The 24,848-nt window shown below is 44.3% G+C and overlaps 2 long non-coding RNA genes and 1 pseudogene across 3 annotated transcripts; 1 reads left to right on the forward strand and 2 right to left on the reverse strand.

Moving 5' to 3' along the window:
• The first annotated feature begins 5,350 nt into the window (after positions 1-5,350).
• LOC123404309 lies at positions 5,351-6,858 on the forward strand. 2 transcript variants are annotated; one of them, XR_006611736.1, is made up of 4 exons: positions 5,351-5,444; positions 5,671-5,746; positions 5,865-5,955; positions 6,657-6,858. It is a non-coding gene; the product is annotated as an uncharacterized LOC123404309 (long non-coding RNA). The 2 variants fall into 2 exon arrangements; XR_006611732.1 differs by lacking the exon at positions 5,351-5,444 and having other exon boundaries at positions 5,486-5,746.
• On the reverse strand, positions 5,864-6,429 carry LOC123404318. The gene is made up of 2 exons (XR_006611744.1): positions 6,141-6,429; positions 5,864-6,073 (listed from the first exon to the last, which is right to left on the reverse strand). It is a non-coding gene; the product is annotated as an uncharacterized LOC123404318 (long non-coding RNA).
• An 8,919-nt stretch (positions 6,859-15,777) lies between the features above and the next one.
• On the reverse strand, positions 15,778-24,673 carry LOC123440919 (annotated as a pseudogene).
• Positions 24,674-24,848: the final 175 nt, after the last annotated feature.

Below are 24,848 nucleotides of genomic sequence, written 5' to 3' on the forward strand. Positions count from 1 at the left end.
TGTGATGGCGTGTTGTGGTAACTTTAACCTAGACATGCGACAAACTATGCATGCTGACACCATATTGATCTGCAAACACAAATATAGGAAGACAGCAAAGGCAAGGAAGTTGTTTGTTACTGACATGGCCTTGTTGTGGCCGATCGCAGTTTCTATCTCCTCTCCAGAGTGCCTTTCGTCGAGCAACTCGAGGGCGTCCAGGAAGCAGCCTCCATTTCTTGCACCCGGCCAGTCGTCGTCCTCCGCCGACGCTGTAGCATTACCCGGCACGAATCCGCAAACCATGACGCCATGAAGGCTGCTTGAGAATCTACGTGAAAAATTAGAATGATGAACTGGACAACCTTGCCGTCGCAGCCGTACGCCGTGAAGGTGGCGCCAGCTCTTCTGTGCTGCCAGTCACCACATCTGAAACGTGCGAGAGGGAAAAATGAACACAAAGTAGATTGCAGGAAGTCACCGCCGCCACTCCTACTCACATGGTCGTTTCGTCGAACACCTTATGTGCAGTGCCCGGAACATCACCACTGGGAGGAGAGCAGCGGAGGGGATGAAGCTTGTGCCTTGGATCCACTTGATGCCCACGACTAGCAAATCGGCGCTGCTTCGACGCTATGCACGGAATCCAACTGAAGCCGAAGACCTGATGATAGCGGCAGACGAAGCCGAGGGCGGCGGCAGGCACGAAGCCAAGGGCGGCCCCCTGTTGGACCCGAGGACGAGGGCGGCTGATGCTTCTAGGGATTGACACCGAATACGATGCATCTTGTATTAAGCTTGAGTATATATATTTACATATGAGAAAAAGGTAAGACGGATTATAAATCCTACGCTGCCAAATATACATGTATATCAAATATATTTTCAATAATCCCCTCAGTCGTAGCGGTAACGTTGCAAACAATAGGCACGTCCACTAGTGGAAAACAGGCCTTTGGCCGGGACCCTTTAGTCCCCGCCTGCCTCTCGGCCGAGACTAAAGGTCGGGCCACGTCGCCCCAATTCTCAATGCCTCCCTCGAGGCTTTAGTCCCGGCCCGTAAGGAGCCTTTAGTCCCGGTTCGTGTCCCAAACCGGGATTAAAGGGCTACGCGGTGGGCAGTGATGGTGGCAACCGTTCGTATCCCCCTTTAGTCCCGGTTGGTGGCTCAACCCGGGACTAAAGGCCTAACACGTGGCATGCCGTAGTGGTGGCAACCGTTCGTATCCCCCTTTAGTCCCGGTTGGTGGCTCAACCCGGGACTAAAGGCCTAACACGTGGCATGCCGTAGTGGTGGCAACCGTTCGTATCCCCCTTTAGTCCCGGTTGGTGGCTCAACCCGGGACTAAAGGCCCAAACAGTTTGCATCCCGCGTCGTTTCGGGCGATGAAAAGTACGAACCGAAGCAGAGTCGTCATTTCTCTGTTTCTTCTTCTCTCTCGCTCTCGCTCTCTGTTCTTCTCCTCTCTTCTTCCCTTCTCTTCTTCCACCATGCCAACTCGCTTTGAAGAGGTGCTCGCACATGGCACGACCATGCTCGATGTCGTGTACACGAACGAGAGCAGGGAGATGCCGTTTTTTCTTGAACAGTTGAAGGAAGGATGGCTTGACGCCGCAATGGATCATGAGAAGTTCTTGGGGCTTGATCTGGAGTACACGGCCGATCAACGCGGTGTTGCCGTCATCCAACTATGCTTCGCACATCATGTCTTGATCTTCCAATGGGCGAGGTAAATTTTGAGGCTTTCTTTGATCCAAGATAATGGCATTGTAAGTTTATTTGTTTCAATCATAGTTGGTTCCCTTCAAATAGTTGTAGTGAAACAATTTTGATTAGTTGAAGGGGAACACAATCTAATTGGAATAGTGTGTCATAATCTGAAAGATCGTATTAGAATCAACTAGTGTTTAATATGTTCCATTGGAATCATAGTTGGTTCCCTTCAAATAGTTGTAGTGAAACAATTTTGATTAGTTGAAGGGGAACACAATCTGATTGGAATAGTGTTCCATAATCTGAAAAAATCGTATTAGAATCAACTAGTGTTTAATATGTTCCATTGGAATCATAGTTGGTTCGCTTCAAATAGTTGTAGTGAAACAATTTTGATTAGTTGAAGGGAACACAATCTGATTGGAATAGTGTTCCACAATCTGAAAAATCTGATTGGTTCAATATGTTCCATTGAAATCATAGTTGTAGTGATACAATTTTATGCGGTGTTCTTTGATCCAAGGTTATGAGAATTGCATATAGCTAGTGATCTCTCTATGTTCCATTGGATAGCAATATGATATGTCATAGTCATGAAAATTGCATATAGCTAGTGATCTCTCTAGGTTCCATTGGATAGCTATAGTGATCTCTCTAGGTTCCATTGCATATGTTCTATTTGAATCCTAAAGATAATTTTCTCTTTAGTTGTAGTGAAACATGTTTCCTTATTGCAGCAGTATGTAACGTTTGTTCCATTTTAATTTGTTTCTGTTGCAGTAGTGACAAGCATTGTCCAGAACTCATGGACTTCCTTCGCAGCGGCATCACTTTTGCTACCGTTGACATAAGGAACGACAAGCTGAAGATGAGGCACAGCTTCGGTATTGAGATACCAACTAGTTGCCTCATTGATCTCCAAACGGTATTCAGGCTTCGACATGTCAGGACTTCGATGGCTCATATGGCAGTTGCCTTGATCGACGAGGAATATGGTGATATGAAGACCAGTTTCCCAAAGTCTCAGCACAAACTTTGGGAGAAGGCCCCACTTGATCGTATCAACATTGAGTATGCAGCAAAAGATGCATACGTTTCATACGAGTTGTACCGCAAGATTCGAGTCGTCAACTATGGCCAGCGTCACCTCGAGGAAGGTGGACATTCTGATTCAGACGATTCAGACGAGTAGTGTTCTCAACGTCGAACACTTGTATATATATCTATGGTAGCTATTATTATGTACTGTTTGGACTAGTATCATGTACTGCTTGGACCAATTTAGCGCCTCCGGCAATCCCTCGACATGTTCGCTCATGTCAACAACCGCAGACCAATATCCCGTGTCATACACTTGTTGGCCACCTGTTGGTTCCGTTGGGCCGGCGTCGGGGGCTACAGTTATGGCCACTTGTTGGCCACCCCTTGGTTCCGATGGGCCGGCGTCGGGGGTTACAGTTATGGCCAACTCGGCCTCACCGGCACTGCTACTGCACTCGGCGACATCACTGGCAGAAATGAACTCCACATAAACCATGGGTTGTCCATACATGGAGTTATTGGGATTGCTTGCAAAACCCATGTACGACGCCCATGCTCTTTCACCAGTAACCCGTCGCAGAACCCAACGATTTCCTCCCTCAACCACGAAAGCCTCCAGGGTCATTTTTTTCCATTCATCGCTGAACCAAACACCGATCGGATGCACCTTCTAACTGTCGCGTACTCTACATTAACCATGTCTTTCACTACAACCGTAGTCATCCCGCACCTAGACACATCCACACCAGAAGGACCCACACGTACGATGTGCCCATAAAACACTAACAAATTTTCCATAGTACCTAACGAGCAGCTATATTTACATCGTTAGTCCATTAAAAATCATATTTTTATATTTACATTGTAATAACAACATCCATTACTTATCTTTTTTACATATAACAATTTAACAACATCCATTACATCTACGCATAATAATTTATATTGTATCATTTATCGTGACACTACATCTATAAAATAAATAGAAGATGAATTACAATATGTCATTCATACCTCTGGTTTAAATAAGGATATCGTTCCGAATATAATATATCACCAGAATAATATCAGCGAATTCCACCTATTTTCATATAAACAAAAATATTACACACATAATTATTTCCGTGCTAGCAAAAGTCTAAAAATACATACTGCATGCATATATATATATATATATATATATATATATATATATATATATATATATATATATATATATATATCACGAGTCATATTTCTACGGGGTTGACAAATTATCAAATAAACAAATATATTACACACGCGTCTTGCATGTAATAATACTAATGGAGCTAACATATTATTACATGTTTTTTACAAAAATGCTAGTTACATAGGCATTTTTCCGGCTCCTTTCTAAATACCAGTTGCATGCAAACACGAATAAATCATCGGTAATATATGAACATAGTCGACCTATTATCACATGAACACAAATATGAACAAAGTCTCATACCTTGATCTTCAACTTAGTAGTTCATATCGCATGACAAAATAGTTCCACAAAAGTGATAATACGCTCCCTAAGACAAAAGAAAACACATACTTAGAAACTAATCAAACAAAATAAAAACATCATGCAAGCAAACACGACCAACACAAATGAAAAGCTCTTACCTTGATCTATCTTTTCTTCAACTACAACGTCTTCAAAATAGTTCCACAAAAGTGATAATACGCTCCCTAAGACAAAAGAAAACACATACTTAGAAACTAATCAAACAAAATAAATACATCATGCATGCAAACACGACCAACAGATATGGAAAGCTCTTACCTTGATCTATCTTTTCTTCAACTACAACGTCTTCAAAATCTAACTTTAAACCGTCCTAAATCGCCACTTAAACATTCATACGGAGTAGCTCTTGAGAGAAAGAGAAGAGAGTGAGAAAGAGAAAGAGAAGAGAGTGACACGGGAGGCAACGGCAGGAGAAGAGAGTGAGAGAGGAGGCAGCGACGCGGTTCGCTTATAAAGAAGAAGTTTCGCACTGTTTCGTCGGTGGGAGGGGGGAAAATTCCCACTGTTTCGTCGGTGGGAGCGCGAAATATCTGTCTTAGCCTGGGAATCAGCGCGCACGGAAATCAGCGCAATCAGCAACAGTGTCGGCCGGTCTGCCGCGCGGAAACAGTGTCGGCCGCCTCCTCCCGAGGCGGCAGGGCCCGCCTGGCCGCCTGCTCCCGAGGCGGCAGGGCCCACCGCTCTGTCGCCGTTACGTTGCAGCCGGGCGGGAACGGGATCTGGCGTCGGCCGCCTGGCCTCGTGGCGGCAGCCCTGCCGGCCGCCTGCGCCCGTGGCGGCAGGCCCCAGCCGCCTCGTGGGGTGGCGGCAGGTGCCACGTGCCGCCTGGCGCGCCTGCCGCCACCCGGGGTCGGGGTCCTTTCCCTCCTTTCCATTCGCAGCTGGTCTCTTTTGGCAATCTCGTTCGACAGGGGGTCCTTTTGGACAAAAATTCGCCACGCCTGCCCGTAACGGACAGCGTTGGGTGGGCCCTTAGTGACATCTTTAAAAAGACTTATATTTAGGAACGAAGGGAGTAGTCCGTAGTAATAATATCGCCCAACAAACACATTCCAGATCCAAGAAAAAACCGCACCTTTTTCGTGGCAGCAATCTCTGCCGTGGACTTGTCCTTGTTGGGCTGAACCCCGGCTGCCCGCCCGTCGCTTACTGTGCACGTCGCGACAAACGGTACACTCCCACAAATTGCTGTGGACTTGTCCTTGTTGGGATATACCTTGGATAGTTGAAGAATTATCTGAAGTTGTTTATCTAACGACCAAAACAGTTGTTTAGCTATGTGAATTGTTTTTTTTCCACCTGATAATCCATAATTATGAGTTTGCCTAGCAAGTATTGCACATTTTCTCTTGAACATTCTCAAATTTGATAATCTTGTTACTTCTAAATTATTCAGAGTTGGCATATGCTGAAAGAAACACTTTGAGAAGAAGACAAATTACACTCTGGTTACTAACCGTGACATTTCGTTGGTAAGCCTTATGGAATCTTGTTCTAAGCACTAAGTTTACAAGAATATTTCGAGGTCCTCTGAGTTGCTTATTTACTTAGTTAACATAAGTTCTTTTTCTCCTGATTACTTTTCTGAAGGAAGAGATTTTGTTCTCGGTGATTGGGCATAGTGATTTTGATGCATCGCCTGATCTCATTCTCACAGAGGATATCAATGGGGTGAATGCCGGTAGGAGAAACTTGCACATTGTTCATTTTTACTTTATGTTTGTCCAAATCATTTGCCAAGCAAAGCAATGGCAATTTCTGTGATATATCACGCTCATTAACACTGAATATTTGTTCACCTGCTACTGTATCTTGAGAATACGCATATGATAGCTTAGGAGGTTTGTGATTAGTTGTGCCATTCACTTTTAGAAATAGAATTGAGAGATGAAACCCATCTTTCGCGAATTAAAACTGAATGTGCAAGTTTTTATTGAAGCAACAACAAAGTTTAAGTTCTGATTTTGTAGATAAAAAATAATTGCCGACTGAAAAAATTTCCTCTCAGATACAAGTGTATCTGGTGGTTGATTAAAATCATCATTATAATCCTGTGATTTTAGAGTAGTGTGATTTTGAAAAAAATACAATGCCAAAGTCGGCCGAAGCGATGTCATATGAAATCTGGCTTCCATGGTTTATACTAAAGGCGTCATTTTTCAGATGGTATATACAATTATACACAACTTAATTTATTCTAAAGAATCATATTTCAAAGCTGCCTGAGCTCACCACTATCCTTGCTTCTACAAGCTAACCAACTTAATTTTATCTGTCTTTTGTTTAGATAGATGTTTCTGTCCTTAATTATGTGGAAGGTCATGATGACTGCACCTACATCTGGTTCCACTTTCTTGACAAATTTGTGAAAAATGTTTTCAGGTACTCAACCTATTGATGCACATGGACATGATGACTCTCCAGCGTTTATGGACCAACCAACCTGTAATCATGGACCTTATTGTCTTGTAGACCATTTGGTGTTTCGAGTGTTTTGGAGCTTGCACTTTGTGCATGTAGATACAAACTTGTGTGTTCTGGACCATCTGAAGTCTCTCGTAGTAACCAATAGTCCTTATCTTTTTGTGACTTGTGTGTTCTAGATGATTGTTAACATGCTCAAAACTATGCTTCCTCTAGGTTAATTTGTTTGTCAACTTGCGTTCAACGTATGTGCATGTTTATAAACATATTTTCACTGTGGTGTAATATGTGTTTATCTTGAACCTTCTTGTGGGTGTGAGGATAATAATTGAATATTTTTAGAGCTGGTAGTATAACATGTGGCGCAACATGAGCTATACTAATGGCACACCTGGGAGGCATACTAATGGCGCATCTACTAATGGCGCGCCTGGGAGGCATACTAATGGCGCACCTGGGAGGCCTACTAATGGTGCACCTGGGAGGCATACTAATGGCGCACCATGAGCTATACTAATGGCGCACCTGTGGTGCGCCATTAGTAAAAAATCTAATGGTGTGATGCTAGTGGCGCACCTATAGTGCGCCATTAGTAGCCAAAATAGGTGCGCCATTAGCAGGCCTTTTCCTAGTAGTGGAAGCGGGGGCCGCCGGGGGCGGCCGTCCTGGTGGCGGTGCAGACTAGGCCGGCCGACCTGGCTGTCGGGAGCCACGGGGCAGGGCCGCCTGCTGCAGGGCCTGTGTGTGACGCTCAAATGCTCGGGCGTAATACGTGGCCGTCTGGAGGTCCTCCGGTCCGTGGAGCTCGACGTCCACGCGGATGTGGTCCGGTAGTCCGCCCACAAAGAGCTCGGCCCCTGACGAGCCGACACGCCGGGTGCGTGACATGACAGAGCCTGGAAGCGGTCGGTGAACTCCTGCACCGTGGAGGTGAAGGGAAGGCGGCCTAGTTCTGCCAACCGGCTCCCCTGGATCAGGGGCCCAAAGCGGAGGAGGCAGAGCTCACGGAAACACTCCCAAGGGGCATGCCGCCCTCGTCCTGTTCCAGAGCGTAATACCACGTCTGTGCGGCACCTCGGAGATGATACGAAGCGAGCCAGGTGCGCTCCGACGTGAGGGTCTGTTGGCCCGAAAAAACAGGTCACATTGGTTGAGCTAGTTGAGGGGTTCCTCGGTGCCTTTGTAGGTGGTGAAGTCAATCTTGGTGAAGTGCAGCGGTGTCTGAGTATGACCGTCGTGGCCGGCCGGTTCGACAGTGTGGAGCGTCGCCGGGGTGGAGGACGCGCGGGGCCCCCCGTGGAACTGCCCGTCGAGGCCGGTGTAGGGACCCGTGGGGCTGGAGGACCCGCCGTACTGCAGGATGGGCTCCAGCTGGTCGGATGCCATCGTATAGACCGGCGCTGAAGACGACCTGGCCAACCAGGCCGGAAGTGGTGACGGCGACGGCGGGAACCAGACCTGGTTGATTGGGACTCCCACTGGCGCGGTTCTAGCCGGCCCAGATTGGATGGGCGGAGGCGCCTGCAGCTGCAGCGGCTCTTGCAGGGGCGCAACGGACGCGGCGACAGTCGAGAGGGTCGGCGATGGCCACTGCGGCCAGGGCGGGTTGTAGGAGGGGCGGCTGCAGCTGCAACTCGTGCTGCAGCGGTCCAGCAAGCGCTGTGGAGGCCGGTGCCCACGGCGGTTGCCATGGCAGGAGTAGCGGCCCGATGGCCGCGACGGGTGGTGCGGCCGGCGTCGGCCCGTAGGGCCCGACCAAGTAGAGGCGGATGCCCTGGACCGCGGTAGCGAGATCGCGGAGAGCTCCGGTGACTTCCTCCGGTGTGAAGACTGTGAGAACCGGCCCGGCGGAGGTGACCGTCACTGGCAGAGAAGAGGTGCCGACCATGGTGGCCGGCGGGCGGTGGTGGCGAGTGGTGGCGGAAGGCTTGGGTTGGGCGGCGGCGAAGACATGATCGCACCTAAGCTACCGGATGCCAAAATGGTAGGAGCTAGGGCTCTACCAGGTCTCTGCCTCAGATTATACGGATAGGAGGGGGTCGGAGGAGGCGAGGTCACCGCAGCCGGCGCGATGGCATCGTCTAAGCGCTGGGAGGAGGAGGCGGCGAGTAGAGGATGCGACCGCTAGGGTTCCGGCTCCTCTGGGGGCCGGACAATAGAATAGTCTTATTGCTTGATTCTAAAATAATTGTTTACATCTGTTTACGTACTCTCAATAAGTTAGACTCTAAGATAACTAAGATAACTTGGACTCTAATATAACTTGAACTCTAAGATAGCTAAGATAACTGGGCTAAGCCCGTAACTAACCCTGCCCTTTGAGCCTCGTCGTTGGTATGTAGCACCGGTCATAACACCAACTAACAAGCATGTTTACCAAATTATTTTCGTATTTTTGAAAGTGTCATCGCAAAGCCACATGAAGCCTAAATCCGATGGTGCGGAAAGGACCTAAAATGACAAGGGATAAATATGTTTGTACAGAGAGTGGCAGAGCTACGAAGAAAAAGATGGACAACACAAAAACGTCAAATTCTGAACCAATATACTATGGAGTGAATTATATATTTATGCTACAAAGTGCATTTATGTTCCTATACTAATCTGCATAAGCATATCTTTTCAAACCAATCTTGTCTGGGAGCAATGGTGCTACTGCATTTCTACATACACGCACCCTTTTTGTGACAGGATATATATACACCCACCCTTTTTCATTTGTATGTAACAGAAACATTTTGGTAGCATTTAGGCTTCATTTGGTTTTGCACTGGCCCTTTTCAAAATAATATTTGTTAGCTGGAATCGCTCTTTTCATTTGCTTGTAATGGAAACACATTGGCAGAACTAGTGGAGATTTTTTGTTTAACCCCGGGGTAATCACCTTTCCATTACTTTCATAACCCAAATACACACAAGCCTGAATAAAGGTTTAGGGGGCTGGAAAGAGAAAGAGCAAGTTCAACGTATCCGGGGAACCCAGTGCAAGTTCAACGTATCCAAAAACGCGGACCTCCATGAGCCCGAGCAAGTAAATATTTTCTGAACTAACAAATCTCACAATGAGACATAGTCGTTTTCGAATTAAGGAGCTCGGGTGAGCCCAGAATTTCAGTCATTACAAACACTAGTAAGCATGCACGTGCAACGCACGTTTTAAAAAAAATGGGTTCATATAGTATCATAGTAAAATAATTTCTGATTTTTTTAGACAGTACAAAATGTTATTATGTCACTCAAATTATATTTTCAAAATTGTGACATATTTGTGATCCAACACACGTATCATAATCTATAGTAAAACATATTTGAGTTTTTTTATCGAGCAATCTATCGGTGTCTTATATAAAACAATATGAGAACGTGCGTAACATATGATCGAGAAACATGTCTCCGCACAAAATTCAAGATCACATAATAATTGTATTATAACTGTTACAGAAATAGATTTTAAAAACCAGGACTAAGCACGTCTTGATGGTCCATCTTTTCAAGCAATGAAAGTCCATCTATAGATGCGATCTATGATGCTTCCTTCAATGTATGGGATATTGTTTTGAGATTCATTTTCTTCATACTTTAAAATATGCACCAAAAATCGCTTCCTCAGTTCAAAACAATCCTACATATGCATTAGACAACATTGTTATAACAAGTTTGTATGTGTAATGTGTATACAAATAAGCATGGTGTAAATACTCACCTGAGGTATAGGGAGATATAGCTTTCCATCGCACAATGAGTGTATGTAGTTAAAAACCAAATACCCCGACAAGGCACTGCATGTATGAAATAAACACATAATGTGCGTTGAATGAATGAATTATTTTCGACAGTAACCAGTAGGTGTACCTCTTGTTTACTCAAAACTTATATACAATAAGACCGGGGATGAGTGAACACTTCTGGTAACCAAACTATAGCATTTCCGAGATGGCCACCGCCATGGCTTGCTGACAAGCTTCACCATCTCGCTTCCCCAAATCTCCTGACCAAAGTGATCCTTAGCTCAGAAGAGCTATGACACGCGCCTCCCATTGCTACCACCTTTAGTTTGGGTGAGGTGTCATGTGCGTCTCCTGGTCTTGTTTCAATGTTATGACCAAAACATATCATCTTCACTTCAAGTTGATGCCATCTCTAAAATTATCTATGGGATTCTTCAGAATTTCAAATCTAGTCATGACTTGGTATGAGCATCATATGGTATTCTCTGAGATGGCAATTTCAGTAGAGATACTTATGAACAAACATGATAAATTACCTTCTCTACAAACCAACCCAAAATATTTCTCCAACTCCACAATGGCTATCGCTGGTGCTCCATTGGTAACCTCACCCAAGATAATTGAATAGTAAAATTACTTCCAAGTAGCTGAGAACTGAAACATTGGATAGAAATAATAAATAATATATATGGATTCAGGTACTCCAAAATAATATATGGATTTAATTACACATGATCATTCAAGCTAGCTTTCTAGAGATTGTTTTGAAAATTGTTATTCAAAGCAGTACAAAGAATTGTATAATTTTTAACAAAACACATGATGTGCGACATTCAATACAAACTTTGACCATATACTTTAAGCATGTTCAAGGTATATTTGTCCAGATATGAGATTTACATTCATGATTATAAACTAAAACCTACTATCATGCTTTAACACAACTCATCAGAAGGATGACTACAACACCCGGATCATGGATAATTAGGAGCTTGATGACGTACACACATACTGTTGGTAGGGTTATTGTTCATGCACATCTTTGGCGGCCGAAGAGACAAGAGGCCTCCAGCACCGGCGTGGCTCCATGAGGCCATCACATGTGACATTTGCTGCTGCTGGAATGCGATCCTAACGACAAAGGGTCTGTGGGTAGGAGGGGGCGGTGATGCCATACCTACGTTGATACTTCACAAACCAAAAATTACATGTTATTGCAACATATGAAAACATAATGAAGAAAAGAGGAATATAAAAAATATATAAGATGAAAATTGAAATCAAATTTTCATCAACAATTGTAAGAAAGCGGGCGACACCGAGTGACTGAAACATGTGCCGATTGATCTCGATGCAAAATAAATACTGATCAATCTAATTGACTGTCAGATATCGAGTTTCATGAATATGGAAATATTTTTGCCAGCTGATTTGAGAAATAACAAATAACATAATTACAAGCGTCATTTTTGTGCCGTAATTTATAATAAAATTGGCTTAGAAATGATTGATTACATAAGCTAGTATGTCATAACTGAACACATGAATAGTATAGTGCTCAACGTTGACAACAACCGTCAAAATCACAATCCTCGCCAGCCAGCCCTACCAACGGCAAGGTATATATTGCAGACTTTCATATTGGGAAGAAGCATCAAAATGCCATCACAACATTGAACTGCAAGCTATCATGATGGCTTAGCTAAAAAGAGAAGAAACGTAGAAGTAGTGCTTCACCTGAATAAGCAGTTGGAAGTCTGAAAGATGTGATGAACGGTGAATGAAAAATTATCTCCATCGTCTAGCACACCATCGCCTGTTGGAATTAAACATGACATGTTTTCCTGTCCATCCTACTTTCATTAGGTCCTAAAGTGTTGCAATATAGATATGCACGTACCTCAAAGTGTTTCGTGTGTGTGTTGGCTACAGCACATCCAGCCGAGATAGTTCATGGCAGCCAACGATCTGTCTTTGTGTAGGAAATGATAACATTCGCTGCAACAGAGTTTCTACATGAAGATATTGTTAGAACATGTTCCACAAAATTTGTCTCATGAGTATTGTTAGAACCACTATGTGGATAATAAAGGCAGATAACATACTTGTTCAAGTAAACATCTCCAGTATATCCAAATCATTGTACAAATACGATAAATTATTCGTGGGCCAGCACATATGGATGAAGTTTCTTCCAGCCTAAAAATCACACCTCTGCGTTAAAGCCAAAAATCATCTTTGATGAAATACTATCCCTTGCATCCTAAATTCCCAAAGGATTATAATTACAATTAAAGATAACAAGTTGGCATTGCGAAAAAGTGGTCTGAGATGTTTATGTCATGTACCTGAATGGATGTTACGATAGCAACAACACCATATGCTGGACTACAGATTTTGTAGGTTTTCTAAGCATATGATATCATCAGCATAAACTGCACACAATAATATTAGTATTCTTGCTTTCGAATTTCTATCAGCAATGTAGAGAGAAAACAAGAACTTCATACGTTTTAAGAACCATAAGCATAGGTACTCAAAATATGATGTAAATGTTGTCATGGCTACAGAACCATCATCCACATTCATATGTTCATTGACACATGAGGAGCATCCGTGTAAATCTGACTCATTTGGTCGTTGAAGCGAAAAAACATGGGACTGTGAATCAACAATGGACAGAAAGCATCACCTTTTAAATACATTAATACACAAAAATAAATGCTAAGATGCTTTGAAAATTTCATCATCAGGGTTTAAAACCACAGTAACTCATTCTTAGATTGGCAGCAAAGTTTTTTCAAAACCATAGTAATCCGAAAATTCAGCATGACGGTAGAACTTCCCGAAGAAGTCTATTTGATATTTTTCCCAATGCAGGCGAGTTGGTACAGCTCGAGGCTCAACTATAGGACATGCCTTTCTTCTCCTTGGCAAGATGTGTGGTCTCTAAAAGTGTATCATATTTGCATCCAAAACAGAGTGAATTGAATCCCTACCACTGGGCTCTTTATTTTTCAACAATATGGAAAAAGAATCACATCCCAATCTACATCTCAACCTACATTACCATCGCAATGTCATACTGTCAAAAAACACAAAAAAGCAAGGTTAAAAATAGCTGGCGAAGCACACTCATATTAGCATATGCTGCTCAACCCTGTGTATATGTACTATAGCTCTATTGTCCTTGCTAGCTTAATGTTGCGGATGATCTTTTTGAAAGAACCAAATATATAGACATGCATCCATGAGAATTTACATTTCAACCTCCATTAGCATCGTTGTGTGATACTATAAAAAACACAGAAAAATGGCACGGTTCCTCTTTGCCCTAGTTGCCACTTAATTAGTTAGCTAACCATAAACTCATATTACCATATAGGAATACTCCTCAACTCTGTGTATAATACCTAATTTTTGCCTCGTGCAAATAATTTGAAACGTCACTCTTCATAAATAAACATTCTTTTTAAAACAAATATCACACATCTTTGCATCAATTATATAATCTCTTACCGAAATGCACACTTCTCCCATGCATAGTGCCCAAACAATTATAATGTCTTGTAAATAAATTTCAGTATGTGAGCAAACTCATCAGGCTGGCTTCGACCCATGAAAGCAAAAATGCATCTCTATGCAAAATTTAGGAAAAAATATATCAGGGGATGAACACATTTCTTACAACACATGTTGATATACTAATGGTACTATGTCACTATAGCACATGACTTGATGCATTTATTAGCTAGTAACATGAGAAGCACAAGCATGCATGCTTTCCGGCCAAAATATCTGCAGATGTCTGCATAAATTGGGAACCAAAAGATAGTAGGAACTATTCAAATAGACAGGCTTTAGTAAGAGCTTTAGATGTATGATATAACTCTATTAGATTCAAATCCAATGACAAGACATGTGATAATTGAGGAAATGAAACGAACCCCAATTCTGCTTCTGGATATTCTCATGAGTGTTTTGGCAGGTTGCAACTTGCAAGTGTGTGAGACCACGCTAAAGAAAAAATTCCATTGAATACTGACATGTTGATAGCTTACAATTATGCAGATTCAAACCTTTATATTAGTTGACTTGTATAACAACCAGATTTAGGGCTCCTATTTTCAGTTGCAAGAGGATGATTTAAATTGCAAAACAATTCTTGAGACGGTAGACCATATGTGAAGGGAAACTTTTCGGGCGTATCCATTCGGCGGCAATGACGAACCTGGGTACAACAGAACATCATATGCCTCTTATTCCTTTTGTGTGCTTCATCAGCCCCTACATAAAAAATTCAATCGTGAGCCCATTAAGGCATTTCCACAAGCAATTGCCAATCGCTGACTGACTAAAAAGTTACAAACTGATGCATTGCAAGGTGGCCGAGGCCTCCGCTGCCTGCTTGTTGACATTAGAGGGGGTATCGAAGGAGAGCTCGGTGCTTTCCCTTACCAACGGCCAGGGAAGAACAAGGATTTGGCTGACCAGGGAAGTTCCCTAGGTGGTGCGCAGACGGTTAGGCTCAAATGCAACGATCCGGTGTACTGCAGTCCATAGATGTCGGCCATGACAAAAGGTGGCTCACGGTAGTATTTATTCAATATACGTATGCAGGACAGCCAGCAATCCAGCGTCGCCGACGTCCGCGATGGCAGTCAGCAGCAGGTGTCGGGGGCGTGCTGCTCTTGGTCGACCAGCGTCCGAGGTGCTCACCGCAACGTCGCGGTCGGTGCCCTGCGCCTCGCCCCTATCCTTGGCGGCGCGGGGCGAGCGAAGCGGCGATGGCCGTGCGGGGCGCGCGGAGCGGCGGCGGCCGTGCGGGGCACGCGAAGCGGGACGAGCGGAGCGGCGACAGTCGTGCGCGGGGTGGGGGCGTCGGCGAGCCGGGCGAGTGGAGCGGCGGCGGCCGTGCGCAGGGCGGGGGCGAGCGGGGCGAGAAGAGATGCGGTCATCCTCAGCTGGCGATGGCGACGCTGCTCGCGGCAACAGTTCGCGACGGCGGCGGAGGCGTACGGGGAGGGGAAGGGGGAGGCGGAGGCGATGGTGCAGGACAGGGCGGGCGGTTGCGGCGTATGGTGTGAGGAGGACGTGTTAGTTGCCGTTAATTGTGGCTAAATTTCTGTAGTTGATTGGCTCTCTTTTTTGCGGAGAGATGCAACAGGTGAATCTATTTTTGTTTGCTCGCTGTAAGGAGGTGAATCACGGTCAGCCTTTGGTGAATTTGGTAACTGCACACCGTCGTGGTGCATGGATGATGAAAGGCCGTTAGATTGCAATTTGTTGACTAATTGTGTGGTGCTGATTGGTGTTTGTTTTTTGTGGGTGTAATAGCTGTGTGTATTTAGAGAAGTTCACGTTTGATCTTTTATTAATAGTATAGATGATAATACACCCTCAGGTTTGTCCGGTTCAGATAAAAAAAAAGCATCAACACGGCATGGGCCAGCCATCCCATGTAACAGCAATAACGATTGCTCTCATCCAAAACAGAGCAACTTACTACAACAATTTTACTTGGTCCAATAGAAGAAAAACAAGCAACATTTCTTTATGCAAACGACAAACCAGTCATCCCATCAGAAGGAGTGCATCACACAAGTTCCAGTGAAACTCGGAACCTTTTTATCCTTCAAATATTTGCATGACTGGTGCCCACCCAACGTTTCCGAAACATCTCAGACGCCACTAGCAGTAACCTGCACGCCCCTGGTACCTGCACAACGCAAGGCTTTCCTCTGTAAGCTAGACCAACAGAACATCCAAAACGCTACTTTAGCAACTACACGGCTGAGGTACATATGAAAAATATTTCTTTAGCAAGCATCATTTCTCATTTTTCAAATAGACCAAATAACTGTCACTTCCACATTAGAACCACCCTGAAATTCATGGTCCAATCGCACAATCCCTCAATGCTAACAGGAACTGTACCAAAACAAAAAGCACACGGCAATCATAGTCCCTCCAAGTACAACGAGCAATCGAACAATTAAATAAGGTATGATCCACTGACTCTTTTCTACTGCAAAAGGGTAAATTGTGCCAAGTGCATTTTTCTCAGATTCTTATGCCAAAGAAACTTCTGTAAAATTACCTTTGCCTGTTCATAATTTCAGTAGCTACTAGAGAAGCACAATTCAACAATGCAATGACAAGCTGAGCTCTAGAGATGGAAAACGGAAGGTCAAGAATAATATGATGAGTAAATATGTACAGATTGAGATCACACCTGAAGCAATGCCAGTCACTCTGCATCAGAAATCGATCCTCCAACCAGGTAATCACATTAAATCGTCATCTTGAGCACCTTGGGAGATTTAGAGATCAAATCAATGCAGAAAGTAATAAGGTCAGGCGCTCATGAGAGAACACATTCGTAAATGCACGAGTAATTAGTTGGGTGCAGCGTGAGTACCTTCTGCTATATGCGGGAACATGTAAATTTCAACCGCGGAATGGTTGGGATGGGCGTCGAGGGCGTGCCTCACAGCAGCCTCCGCTTCCTTTGCCTCCCCAACCCTCGCTCCACCACAATACAGATTAACCCAGACACGCTGCCGAAGGGAGAGCAGGTTCCCCTGCAGGCCCAAGTCGAAACCATAGTTACCATCCTCTTTGGCCACCCGCACGCCAAGGCTGAACCTAACATATTCAGCCCTCGGTAAAGCTCCTGGTTCAAACATTATCTGCGCTGCTGATCCACAATACAACCCAAAGTCTACCATACAGAGGAACACATCTGCACGGATGATTAGCAGCCGTTGTATTTGTTGGGTGCTCTTCATCCATAGACGGCGAAGGGACTGCAACCCCCCAATGATTTCCACGTCCTCCTGCTGCACTTCCTTCACTGGCCAGAGGAATAACACTGAGAGGTTTGAGAGATGCGAGGGGTCTTTCTTTATCCACCCTCGCAGTGCAGAGAGTTTGCTGGGCATCCGTGACACAAATTCGCGGAGATGTACAGGAGGCACCCAGCGTTCTGCCAAGAGATCCATGAGTTCAAAAGATGTTTCTCCATAATTGCAATCAATACTTAGACTTTCCATGCGATGTAGGTTGCACAGAGACTTCACAAATCCTTCATACAAATCATAATGACCATCCTTGAAGTGAATCCTAAGCTCCCTCAGCCTTGCCAGGTTGCCAAGCTCTTGTGCAATAATGTTCAGAGGGACCAAGATCTCCCTCAGCACTTCCATGGATGTCAAATTGTGCAACACACCAGTTGGAACCACCTTACAGGGATAAATGTTTAGGTAGATTAATCTTCTCAAATTACAAACAGTGGGCGGCAATTCATCTATATAATTGTTTCCAAGATCCAAGACCTCCAAAAACTGCAGATTTCCTATCTTGGGCGGGAGTTCCCTAATTTTGGTACGTGATAGACCTAGGTACCTTAGGTGAATTAAATGTCCTACATCCTTGAGGTGAAGTTGCAGGTTGCTATTTTCCCCAAGATTACATCCCATCAGATCAAGTACACGTAAAGCCTTAAACCTTGAAAGAGCTGGCATGATATCAATAGCAGTTGGAAAGATAGTAATTGACCTCACTCGTGACATACTCATGATATTTGTGAGAGATTTAGCTGGATGATCTTCATTTATATTCTGAAGGGACAAACGACGAACATTACTTTGTGAAGACATGCTATTCCTGGTGCCGTCCAATAGATTAACAAACTTTGCTTCATGTGACAAGTTGCAGATAAGGTCCAGAACCATATCATGTATACGGCAAGTAGATATCTGGCCTAAATGATCATATATTGGCTGGATCATACTTCTATTAATGAGCTGGTTGAAGTAATTTAATCCGAGCAAAAACAGGCTTGTCCCTTGATTTCCAGGGTGGACAAATCCTTCGGCCACCCACTTCCATATCAGTCTATCTCTACCAATCTCACTACCTTCTGGGTATATAGATAGATACAATAGACAAGTTCTCAGATCATAAGGTAGATCATAATAGCTGAAAGATAGTATCCTCCGCATCTCATCTAAACTGTTATCTTCTGTTAGTCCAGAGCCAAGGGACTGCAGCAGAATATACCACTCATGCTTTGGTTTCACCTTCTGGCCACCAGCCAAAGCACTAGCTATAGTAATTATGGCTAGTGGCACCCCACCACATTTCTTTAGAATATCTCTAGACACTTGTTCAAATTCATTTGGACATTCAGTCTCGCTGGAAAATATTCTTTTATGGAAGAGCTTTCTGGAGTCATCAAGAGAAAGAGGTTTCATTTGATAAACTGAATCATCAGCTGACGAGCAACATGAATTGGAGACACTGACAATGCGGGTTGTGGTGATTAGCCGACTGCCTAGATTGTTCCTGTTGGAGAAAGCAAACTTGATGATTTCCCACAAGCTTTCATCCCATATATCATCAATTATGACGAGGTACCTAAGTCAGTTCAGAGTATTAGTGTAAGGTCTATTGAACTGGCAAAGCTATATGGGCCATATGAATATATGTATGTGGAACTATGTATTTACAATGTGTATGTTCAGAAACAAACTAATAAGAAGCATGAGTCTCAATCTTGACAATCTGATTTAGACGTATGTATTGTGAACTGCCAATTAGATGGTGGACAAAATGAATACAAATTTAAGATTCAAGCAGTAAAACACAAAGAGCAAAGTGCTGGATCAACGTCCATACATAGACAAACATTTAATTAGTTACAACATTTCAAATATTACTATAGTTTAGGTAGATCTATTGGAAAGACCCAAGTACCGATTGGACCACCAATTTACTATATGGCCGCTAATAAACGTCCTGGAGACTCGAATTGTATGGCATTATCCTTTTGTGCATATTGCTGATAGCAAGTTTCCATAAAGGGCGTAATTTAACTTCCTATTTGTCATCAATCCAACATACAGTATCTTAGGAAAATTCAAGGGTAGCCCTTGGTGCGAGATGCACACATCAAAATCTTGATTTTAGGATGAAGTGGGTTAGGAGGGTCGAAGATATATACTTATATACTTTTGAAATTTAGCACCTATATGGTTTACTGTCAGTGGCAAGAGCACAAGTTCTCTGATTTGGACTCTGTTTTTAGGCTGCTGAAAAAAAGCTGCAGCTGCTTGTATTGCATAATGCTATATATATAAGGTACAGAATAAGTCGGTTTGAACTTGACAGACCATGACATGCTATGACAAAACAGAGTTGGCTGCTGCTACATGCTGCAAGTCAGCAGGCTTATCTTAACATATATCCTAACATTTACAGGACACAAGGAAAACTAAACGGACCTACTATGCTACAAGACACAAGGATTATCCTAACATTTACAATTTAGTGCAAACAACATATCAGCAAAAGTGACCTGAATGAAAAATTTATTCTGAACCCTTTGGTGTGACGTGAAATATATTTTATACACTATTAGTTGTACAAATAACGTAGGAAACAAACATATCATAATTGTGTCGTTTTCTATGTAGGTGATGCATACCTCTTGTTCTCGAGGAATTCACGAAGCTTGACCATAAGCTGCTTCGCATCAAGTATCGTAAGATCTGAGTGAGAGTTGCCGAGTTCAATGAGGATATCCCTGAAAACCTTCTTGATGTCAGGGTTGCGACCGATGGGGACAAATGCCCGACAATCGAAATCACCTTTAATCTTCTCGTATACTGCCTTAGCAAGAGTGGTCTTGCCCAACCCTCCAAATCCAACAATAGAGACCTTTTTGAGTCTCTTGTTAGAGGCATCGTCTTCGGTCTCCATGGAAAGCAATCTCATGATGTCTTCATCCCTCTTCCCAGAGATGCCAACGAGCTCCGTCACTTCTGTGTACAGAGCACGTAGACGAGGATCGAGAACAATTGCTTATGTAGGATTAGGAGTAATACCATCAACCTTGTTCCTTTCAGGCCTAGCAGCCAACTCATGGAATTGCTCCGTGATTTCCGTAATCGCATTAGCTATTCGATGGTGATTCTTGCCTTTCTTGAACACGACAATCATCCTCTTCATGAGCCTCTCCAAACCGTTTGCATTGTCGTGAGACTGAATGTTGTCAACCCGTACGAGGCACTTGTCGATGACATCCTCCATGTTGTAGGAGAGCTCTCTGACCTCGTCGGCCCAGATCTTAACTTGACTGTCGAGCTGCTCCCGCGGCACCTCGTCAACCTTGATGAGGACAGTGTGCATGATCTCAAGCTCCCTCCGGAGGAACTCGACATTTTTTTTGACACTCTTGCGCAGGTTGTACTCCTCCGTAAGCAATTTGCCAAGCTTGGAGATCAGGCTAACCATGGCACCAGCCACCAGCTCCATTCCAATGAACACTGTTCGATGTTATGAAGTAACAAAAACAAGTGGTGGTCAAGACGTTTAGCAACAAACTGAGTTGAAGGGACAAAGAGTCAAATGAGAGGGAAAGAGAAGATTACCTGTATCCTGCTGGTACGAGCTCGATTCCCCTGCGTTCACATCTTGTTCACCACAAAATTTCGAGTTGACCCATTGTACACTGATGATGGAGGTGTTTGGATGCTTGCTAATGGCATCAGTCAACACCAACTGTGCAGACCTTCTATCACATTCATCAGCACCGGCTCCCCCAATTTTTATGGAGATCTTTTTTAGGCCAATCAGGTGCTCAAACCCAGCAGCTACCAGGCTGTATTGCTCCATTCTGTTAGCATTAAAACCTAGCTTGAGATTATGGACTTTGGGCATTGCTCCATCCAAAAAAGACAGGCATGGCGCAACACACACAAACTTGAAGTACTTGAGAACCAAGAATCCCTCATTGTCAAAGATGATCCTTCTTGTGGGTGCGGTCCATACGAACAGTGAGAGAGCGGTGAGGGAAGGCAATCCTTTGAGAATAACAACATCTTCGCTTGACACCTTGCTAACAGCCATCTTTAAAATTCCAAGATTCGTAAGATCCTTGGTCCACTCAGGTAAGCTGGACAAGATGAAGCAGCGCCGCGACAACTCTAGTCTCTGAAGAAGGGCTGGAGAAAGAGACACGGTAGTGAAGCCGTCCCAAGAAATGGTCATCCTTGAAGAACTGGCATCATCCTGAGTTTTTACATGAGAGGAGACTACAGGTACCAGAGTTACACATTTGAGATTGCTTAGTTTCCGAATTATCAAGCCCAAGCATTCCAAATTCTTTTCCAGGTTATCAGCCTGTAATGTGGAACATGTGAGACGAAGATCCTGGAGATTGGTCAGCTCACCAAGGCACATAATATTTTCTGTTGAGTTATTGCTGAGGTCAATTATGCCCAGAGTGCAAAGAGATGTCATGCGACCAATACCAGTGGGCAGACGAGCCTCACTAGGAATACTGAGGAAGAACAAGCCCGGCAGATCAACAATATCTGATGGGACTGCAGTTACATTGGCATCAATTTCACATGCCACCAAATCTTTTAGCCGTTTCATCTGGGTTGGAAGCTCCACACTCATATGACATGCATCAAGATGAAAATACCTCAGTCGGAAGAGTTCTGAAATTTCACTTAGATTCAAACTCAGGTCATCATGTTCAGTGAGATTGTCACTCAAGTCATCAGGTTCAGTGATGTTGCCACTCAGGTCATCAGAGCCAATAAAGTTGTCACTCCTGTTATCAGGGTCAGCCCATAATTTAAGGATCAGAACCTGAATAAACCGGAACTCCACAAAGGAAGGCATGCACTTGAGCAATCCAGAAAAGGCAAGAGATCGAACTTGTGACAGTCTCATACTCGCCGGCATTGGCGGTGTGGCATGTTCAACATTGCCGAAGTGGAGAGCCAGCCGACGAACTTTGTCAGCAAGCCTTATAGTGGTCTGGGAATGATCTAATGCAATGCTGAAATTCTCTTCTACGGACTTGTATCTAATGAAGTGAAGTACCATGGTGTGCACGCTGAATGAAAGAATTTCATCATTGCAGTTGATATCCATTGGTTGGATCATTCCTCTGTTAACAAGTTCATCAAAATAGCTCCGTGCAACTTCCTTCCCACCGTTCCCATCCATTGCATGGATGAAACCTTCGGCTATCCACTGCTTCACCAAATCATCCTTCCAGATTATGCAGTCCTCTTCATACATACACAGATATAGCATGCATGCTTTTAGATAGTGAGGAAGATACTCATAGCCAAGGTTGAGAACTTGTTTTATCCCTTCCAAACTAGTATTTGTGCTTGAATCGGAACTCAGTGAATTCTTTATGTGATTCCAGTGCTCTATGCTGCTCGCTGGCTGACCTACCAAGAGACTGGCCAATATAATAATTGCTAGCGGCAAGCCACCACTTCTTTTTATAATTTCATTTGAAACTTCCTTGAGAACCTGAGGACATCCGGCTTCATGGCCAAAAACTGTACCTAGAAACAGTTCTCTTGACTCATCTTCACTAAGCGATTCCTTCTTGAAGATATACTTGGAGGTATCTGCACAGCATGTCTGAGCTATAGCATCAACTTCTGTGGTTGTCAATATTCTACTGCAACAATTTTCCTTTGGCAAAGCATGATTAATAATATCCCAGGTTGATGACGCCTGCAGATTATCAATTACAATTATGTACCTGCAAAAAAAGCATTGATATTATGTTCTCAGTTAATATTAATAATATCCCAGCTGGTAGATGGCACCAAACAATAAGGAGAACCATCTCTTAGTATGATGGTGGACTGATGTTGGCATCATTCTGGTGAGCAGAAAGGAGGAGAATGGGGGTGGAACTGGGGCAGAGAGTGGAGAGCGAAGGATACAATGAATATATCGGAGGCAATGCTGCGGCGAAGCTGAACATGGAGCGAAACGAAAGTCCAGTCAGTGACAGATGACATCTGAATTTTGCACAAAACTTTAAAAAATCGGTTACCCAAGCATTCGGGGTTTCAGTTAAACTGAAATTTCCTAGACTAAACATGTGCACATCAGACCGTAATAACAGCAATTTCTCAATGTCGGTTGCATTTCGACAGGATTTCACAGAAATTTGGACAGTGTGACACGGCAAAACAACAAATTGGTCAACACAAGACAAACGAAAACAAAAAAACATTTATCTTTCAAAGCCGACATCTATTGATAAAGAGCACTACCAACTGGACTTAGGCATGGGAACCTGGCAATTCATATTCCAGAGCACTACCAACTATAGGGGGCGATTTCAAATGGGCGTGCAACGTGCCCTTAGATTTTTTTTATTTTCTTTGAGAGAGAACATGCCCTGCCCTTAGATTTTAAGAACACAGCTTTGCAGTAACGCAATAATAAAATTATGACCTCCCAAAAGAGACAACTTACGTCTTATCTTGCAGGTGTGCTTCGATCTCGAAAAGCAGCTTATGCACGTCGAAAGAGTCGGGGAGGTGGTGCCGTCGAACTTGCGAGAGTATGCTGGTGAGGAGCATCTTCATGTCTTGTTTTGGCGATGCCTGCACAAAAGCCCGGCACTCGAACTGGCCTCCAAGCTTATGGTAAACTTGTCTGGCGAGGGTGGTCTTCCCAACCCCACTAGTCCCAACAATGGACGCCACCTTGTGCTCCGGCTGTCCATCGTTAGCCAGCCAGCCGCAGAGCTGTTCGACGGGGCTGTCCATACCAACAAGGCGAATGGCAGCCCGGCCACATGGTGATGGAGCAGAGTGCTGACTGCTACTGCTGCTAGGCCGCCATCTGCAGCCACCAAGATAAGTTTTGTGCCGTTGAATTGCTTCCTTGACGCGAGTCCTGAAACCCGAGATCTCGTCGGAGATCCACTGTCGCCGTTTCAGCTTGTCCGGGAACCGAGAGATCTTGACGCCGGGGACCTTCTGGATCTGGGCGGCGCCGATCCTGGCACCGCTGACGGCAACGTGGCCGAGCTCGTAGATGAAGTCGTCGATGTCATACGACAGGTCGCGCACATCCTTCATCCAGAAGCTGGCCGTCGAGGCAGGGGACTCCACCTCCGACGGCTCAAATAGGTAGCTGTCGATTAGTCCCTGCAGATCTGCTTGGAGGAAGCGCAGCTTCTTCTTCTCCTCCGGCCGGAGCCCCTGATTGGGTCCAGATAGCAAAGACTCGAGCTTTCTCGGAAGGGACCGCATGGCTCCCTGTGATGCACTCACCGGCGCCTCCATCATCTCCATGTTCCTGCCTGAAGCAAACCAAACACCATACATCGATCTAGCCTCTGGTAATAATAACAACACTGGTACTGAAGGAGAACTCAAGAATTAATTTTGTACAAGTACCTTGGGAGGAAGAGATCAACGAACGGAGGTCAGATCAAGGTGGAAAAATGAAGAATGGATCATCAAGGGTGGACTGGCAATCCAGATTCTTGATAGTTGGTACCCAGCTCTGAGTGGGCCTGCTCTTGGTATTGAGGGATATGGCCTGCCTACCGGATTAGTATCATTGAGTGGTCCGT

This window comes from Hordeum vulgare, chromosome 1H (assembly GCF_904849725.1).
Source record: "Hordeum vulgare subsp. vulgare chromosome 1H, MorexV3_pseudomolecules_assembly, whole genome shotgun sequence".
NCBI classification, from domain to species: domain Eukaryota; kingdom Viridiplantae; phylum Streptophyta; class Magnoliopsida; order Poales; family Poaceae; genus Hordeum; species Hordeum vulgare.